Consider the following 7,500-nt stretch of genomic DNA (forward strand, 5'->3'; position numbering starts at 1 on the left):
TCTCTCCCGTCTTATAAACCGCCCCTTCTCTCTCTCTCTCTCTCTCTCTCTCTCTCTCTCTCTCTCTCTCTCTCTCTCTCTCTCTCTCTCTACAAGAGCAAATAGAGTCTTCGTAGATGGACTTTAAGTCCAGGGGCATAGGGAAATATTAGGGCGATATTGTGCAAATTTATCTACAAGCATGAAATTTGGCACAGATGTAGGTTAGGCCATACTGAACTCATTTGTTGAGGGCACCAAAGCTGATGATCACTGGGGCCGCAATATTGGCAAAATCAAATATGGCCGCCACTTGGTTTTTCATTTTACGATAACTTCACGACTAAAGGTCATACATCATCGTGTAAAAGAACTTTATAGGGGGTTTCGACCTCAAGGAATCCGAATCTGAGCTCAAATTTTGCATAGCACATCCCATACGCTGAGTATATTTGCAAATTTTCTTTAAAAGACAGATGTGAGGGGTGATATTTCAGACTGCTGTTTAATTGGGGTTACTTTCAAATATATTTATTTTTCTTTTGTTCTAATACCTACCGAATAGAATCTTACACTGTTTTGTTGTTAAAAGTTGATTCAAGACATCTCGTTTAGCCACCTAAATAATCTTTTTATTTTTCTTCTCAGGTACGTGTGGTTTGTGAAAATATCTATTACCAAATGGCAGCTTTGTTGTCTCTGTCAATCTGACAAAGATGAACATTTACAATCACCAAAGGAGGCAGGAATTTCAAGTCTCGAAAGAGAACTAAATGGCTTCAAAAAATCAATGCTGTTCCTTCTGGTATTGCAGTGTCGTTGGAACAACTCGGCGATGGTTCGGGAATAGCAAACACGCTTCAATCCAATAATTGAAAATACCACAAGAGTGGCAGAAGCTACTGCAGTAGTTCTCGTGTGAAGAGACTACGCCAAAATCAGGAAACCACTGTACAAGCTTTGCCCAAAAAACTGCGATCAGATGAGACTTCTCATGGAACAGAAAAGGTAAAATATTCTGTATCATCTGCGATGGAGATGACAAGATCAATTCACGCAAGGTAGCAACTGATAAAGCTGATGCCAACCCTTAAAAGCTGGGCAAAGTTGAATAATAATTTTCAGTTGACTGAAAAACTGGTTGCACAAGCTGCCGAAGCCCATGCTGGTGACACTTACTATCAATTTAAATGTTACTTGCATCTTCGAGATTCTGGACGTGCTGCACAAAGCAGAGCTTCCACAGGCCCTGATCCAACTCAGTTTGACCCAATCGCCATGGCACAAATAATAACCATTGTTGAGGATTTTGACTCAGTGTTTAAGCTCTCCTTTCTTCATCACATGTATCGGACACTGATGGAGGAACAAGGGAGTCCATGTCTGGACACCAGGGAGCCACATTCAACACGATTCAAAGATCATCTTCTGGATCATCTTCCTGAATGGCTTGAGTTTGCACAAGGGAAAGAAATATAAATGTCTAATTCTACCAACGCTGCTGACTTAGTTACAAAAGCCCATGATAGCCTGCTTAACCAAGATGATGCTTTATTGTTGATGTGGGCCACAGTGATTTTACATAAGCTTTGTTTTATGAAGCAGAAATGATTCAATGAGTCATTTTCGTCAGACTGCCTTACTGCTCCTGTAAGAGCTTCGGGGCTTCATGAATATAATTCTTCAAGGTCCATCCATCCTGCGAGATCAAAGAAATATTGAAATGGATAATCATGTACAAGGCAGGACAAAGATTGCATGCGCCATTTCACAGATTGTCATTTACAACACCTACCATGGTACACACCATGTCACTAAGACAAGCACCATACGACAGAGTAGAACACGAAACCTCATTTGTTCTATACAAAGGCCTAAAAATGCATGGAGAAGCACGACTGAAGAAGCAGATAAAAAATGTTCACCAAGTCGGAATGTCAGTGTCCTATGATCGTGTGATGGAGGTAAAACGAGCTGTCGCACAAGCAGTATGCAAGCGTCATGCTGAGGATGGAGTTCTGTTGCCAATAAATATGTGAAGGAATGTATTTGTGACCTATGACATGGACAACTTGGATAGTCATAGCAAAGGAAACTTTTCTAAGGATAAATTTCACGGCACTGCTTTGAGTGCAACCAACCATCTATCTTGGGAAAACCAGGGTGAACAGCGAGATCCTATTGAGCTAGACTTCTCTGATACATCTGTACGAAACTTCCAGACTACTATGTTATTGTACAACTAGTAGAGCTATCTAATGAGCCTTTATTTCTATCCAGAAACACCAATGGGCCACTTTGACCAACTAACAACTTCATAGACACGGCCAAGGGGAAGAATGAAGCTTGGATGAAACACGTTGCCACGGTGCTAGAACAGGATACAATTTCAGCTGACGAAGTTATCACCTGGTCAGGGTACAACTCTCGACTCATGAGTGAGGACTCTTTGAAACCACCAGCAGTGATAGGGGTTTTGCCACTTTTTCCAGAAAAAGCAGCTTCTGCATCCATGATAAAGCATGCAAAGCACCTCACTATGCAAGGTACACAGTTTCTGAATCCTGGCCAGACTAGAGTCCTTGGTGCCGATCAGCCAATTTATGCCATAGCAAAGCAACTGCAATGGATATTCCCAGATATTCTTGGAGAAAATAAGCTGGTTCTGATGCTCGGAGCTTTGCACATTAAAGACAAGATTCAACAGATGATTGAAAGGCTACTAATAGACTCCGGATTGGCGACAGCACTTTCTCAAGCACAGGTTCTGACATCTGGACACACACAGTCAGCCCTTGATGAGCATCACATCAAACATACACGTTATGCGCACCAAGAATCTTTGATGTCTCTTCATCTCCTGAAGAACATAACATATTCAGTGCACTGTTCCGAGGTTCTCATGGCACCACAGTCACAGGAAAATTAGGATGAACTCAAAAGAACAGAAAGCCCATAGTTCAATTATTGGTCCACCTTCATCGAGCTTGAGCTGCTCTTGTGCCGCTTTATCCGTTCTCTGCGCGAAGGGGATTTTCTTCTCTATGTCTAAGTATGTGATGAGCTTTGTCCATGGTTTCACGTGATGGACCACACAAACTATGTGAGATGGCTGCCATTACATGTTTGGGATATGGTGCAGCTAGCTGAGAGTCACCCAGATGTACATGCAGAATTTCTGAAAGGGAACTTTGACGTTCAAAGGTCAACACAGAAGTTCAGCCTTATTGGGAAGGATCAGTCTCATGAACAGCCGAACAAGAGCCTTCAAGCTCTTGGTGGGGCTGCTGAGCTGTACGAAAATCCTGAAGCGCTCAAACTTTACATGCTGACAGGTCCAGATTGTTCCCGGTGTGTTGAAGAGTTTGAGATGGTTTTGGACACCCCGAGCTCACGCACTACTCACCATGAAGAAGCACAGAGCTTGCAAGTAAAATACAGGAAAGACGTCCTGTCATTTGTTGAAAGTATCGAAGAGCTAGGAAATCCTTTTGTTGCTGGTTCGGAACTTATTGCGCTTGACACCCAAGAAGTCATGGATCAAGAAGTCGTCACATCTCTCTGCCAAGTCCATGAAATTGGCAAAGATCTTCAGGAACAATATGTTGCACAAACACTCGACAAGGCAACTGTGTCAGTGTCCAACATTATCTGATGTAACAATTGACCTGACTTATCCAAGATAGGCAAACAAGCCAGTGGTACACAGAAGAAAAACATGGCTCTTATCACACAACTCTCTTATCACACAACTCTTCCTGTCACTTCAATCACGACCAGATGCTGATAAGGAAGAGTTTTTACGCTTTGAAAATCAAAGGGAACCACCAAGTTTGGCTGACCATGGCTCACTTAGATCCGGCAGCAAGTCTGATATTCTGAAATGCATCAAAGCTCCAACTGGTCGGTCATCTCAAGCTAGGCGTGCAACGATTGTTGTGCTGGAAATGGCAGCAGTTATTCACATGGTGTGACCTACATCAGCAAAAACATTTCCCGAGTATGCTACATAACATATGATCCCGTTCCTGAAATCACAGATAAATCCAGCAGTTTCCCGCATTGATGCCATATGGGACACCTATCCAGAAGAGGGGTTGAAGTCCTTCCCACATCAACGTTGTAGTACAGGTCCACGAACTAGGGTTGGAAATGGCAGCACACGAATCCAAAAACATGATTCAAACAATGGATTCCTCAAGAACAACAACCACAAGGAGTTGTTCATTTTCCTTAGTGAGAAGATAGTCAAGAATGACTGGGGTCAGAAACTCCTTCTCAGTACCAAAGGCAAAAATGTTCTATCCAACAGACAAGCCGACGTCTCAGCACTCCAACCCTGTAATCATGCCGAGGCCGATACAATATTACTTCATCTGGCATATGCAGCAGTCCAGGGCTACAAGATAGCTATTGTTCGTACTGTTGATAGTGATGTGGTGGTCCTTGCCATACACTTCTTCTCAAGCCTTGTTTCTTGGAGCTCTGGGTGTGTTTTGGGAGTGGCAAAAAAGTCTGTGACATCCCCATCCATGACATCTGTGCTCACCTTGGACCTTCCAGATCTCTCGTGTTGCCCCTTTTCCATGCAATAACAGGGTGTGACACGACATCACAATTCCTTGGATGTGGCAAAAAAAAAACTGCTTGGACATCTTGGCAAAACACTCCAGGACTTACAGAAACACTGATGGCATTGACCAATAATCCAAACCTCCTCAGCCTCGATTCTCTATACATGCAGAATCTGGAACGATTTGTGGTCATCATGTACAGCAAAGGATGTGGACTAACCAGGGTCAATGAAGCTAGACATCGTCTATTCACGAGTGGTAGAAAAACCCTGGAGATCATTCCACCCACACAAGCAGCTTTGTTTGAACATCTCAAGCGGGCTCTGCTTCAAGCAAGCTTCTACTGGAAGCAGGCAACTGCAGTTCACCAGACTATTCCCAGCTTCACCGCACCGGTTGGCAAAAAGAAAACACTGGAATTTGATTACCACACTGGACAATGCTAGAAGATGCCAGTAAAGCATGTTCCATCCTGCTGCACTGTGGCTACGAATGGGCTTGTACAGTAAACTGTAAATGTAGCAGAGCTGGAGTCCAGTTCACTGGGCTGTGCAAATGCGAAGCCGGGTGTATCAATAATGATGAGACTTAGGCAAATACCTTCTGCAGTGACAGTCCACTAAGAACAGGCTCATAAAATTTCTTCATTAGTGAACATGTTAAGAAACAAACTGAATCACCAAATGTAGATACAATAGAAGTTCGTATTAAAATACACATTTTATTCCAAAAATTTCATTTTCAAACTTTATATTGGCAAAGTACATGTGCTATGTGAAATTTGAGCTCAGAATTAGATTGCTCGAGGTCAAAAACCCATACAAAATGCTTTTACTTTGTATGGGTTGTAAAGTTATGGCAAAACGAAATATCGAGTGGCGGCCATATTGAATTTTGCTAATATGGTGATCCCAGTGAATATCGTCTTTGGCGCCCTCAAGAAATTGGTTCAATATGACATCACCTACATCTGTGCCAAATTTCATGCCTGTAGACAAATCTGAACGATGGTCCTCCTAAGGGGAAAGTTTTATTCCAGCTGGGACCAGATTGTCGAAGGATCTTGCTAATCAAGCAGGTGAAATGGTGGAACTTCAGAAGTTCTCTCTCTCTCTCTCTCTCTCTCTCTCTCTCTCTCTCTCTCTCTCTCTCTCTCTCTCTCTCTCTCTCTCTAAGGTGCTTGTTTATGGTCCCTATCACAATAAATAGAGAAATTACTACAAAGATGAGAGAGAGAGAGAGAGAGAGAGAGAGAGAGAGAGAGAGAGAGAGAGAGAGAGAGAGAGAGAGAGAGTAGTCGATAAATATTTTTGCATTACCAGTATTATTTAGACAAATTCTCTCTCTCTCTCTCTCTCTCTCTCTCTCTCTCTCTCTCTCTCTCTCTCTCTGTCAATCCCGTTTCATCAGTCATATCTGACATTTGAACCAAAAATAATTAATATTCTACCTAATATTGATGTTCCTAATAATGTGTAAGACTAAATATTTTGTGCTACATTTCATTGAAGTTAAACAATTCACTTCCTTTTCGCTGATTACCATTTTTAATATCGTTTTTTATCTTTAAAGTAGTTACATATTTTGTCATATCTTTTTGTGGAAACTTGTAATTTCACAACATGGGGCTAAGAAGTTATTATGAAATTATATATATATATATATATATATATATATATATATACAGTATATATATATATATATATAAACCGATCGTGGTTTAGTGTTGGTTTAGTGTTAACGGATTTCTTCTTTGTTAAAGGAAAGACGGTTACGATGTGGCTTGGGTGGCACTTTGGAAATGACGGTTGTAAGCTTGGCGTCACAAAAACATCTTCTGATTGGGTGTTATGAGACTTTCGGGTCAAAACAACCAATCATTGATCAGGCATAGTGAGGCCATGTATGGGCGCTTGGGTAAAAACCCCATAGGACAGTCAGTCTGGTTTGGAGGTCGATAGAGTGTCAGGTGCCAAGATGTGTGTGCTGAACCGAGTACCATTTTTCTGAGGGCTTTTTCTTAGTAACGTAACGTAATCATAATTAAGGGCGCCCTTGTAAACTTAAGAGAATACAGCATGTGAAAACTTATCAACTCGGCTATTATTTGTGCATTATTTGTGTCATGTTTCCCAGAAATTAATGGAACCCCAATACGACCCAGATCGGGTCATATTAAATGGTGTCAGGTGTATGGGGTATTAACAGGTTAACGTCTGTGCTAAGTGATTTTAGCCGACGTGAGATTTTTGAAAAAAGTGGAAACAAAAGATAATAGTGACAATGGTTAACACGAGAAGTTCGACGTCGAGTGGAGGTGACGGAGAGAGAGAGGGGTGAAATGAAGTGTAGCTCGTGTATGCCAGTACTCGGTGAACGGTTTCTCAACGCACATGATAGCAGATACACAACCATCGAGGCAGCCCGGCACCCAACCGTCATCGACAACCTACCAAGGATGGGGAGTTTTTAGAAGAGAACCTCGAAGAGGCAGAGGTCAGAGAGGTAGGATGTGGCGACTGGCGGTTGTTGGAACTGTGGGGTGGTACTAACAGATGGCCACCTACGGCCTTTATGGCCCTACGACGACCAGCGGTAGTGATATGGATGTCAGGACACAAACCACCATCTGAAAGCTGTTTAAAAAGAAAACGGCATCGGCAGAAGAAATCATGTTTCCCCTGTACCAACGAGAGGGAGGGGAAGACAACGCAGGGTGGGGAAGACGACGCAGGAAGGGGAAGACATCTCGGGAAGGGGACCAACGGTCACTCAGGCCGTCCATCAGACCGCAAGGACTGGGGACGGGAGTGCCAAGGAGTCAGCCAGCCATCTTTGCCCCAGAGTGTGGGGGAGGGGAGCCAAACGCTCCCCCACTGAGCAGTAGGGGATGCCCACCTGCCAGCGAGTGGTAGTGCGTCTTCCCAGGGAGTGCATAAGGAGGTAG

Source organism: Palaemon carinicauda, chromosome 2 (assembly GCF_036898095.1).
Source record: "Palaemon carinicauda isolate YSFRI2023 chromosome 2, ASM3689809v2, whole genome shotgun sequence".
NCBI classification, from domain to species: domain Eukaryota; kingdom Metazoa; phylum Arthropoda; class Malacostraca; order Decapoda; family Palaemonidae; genus Palaemon; species Palaemon carinicauda.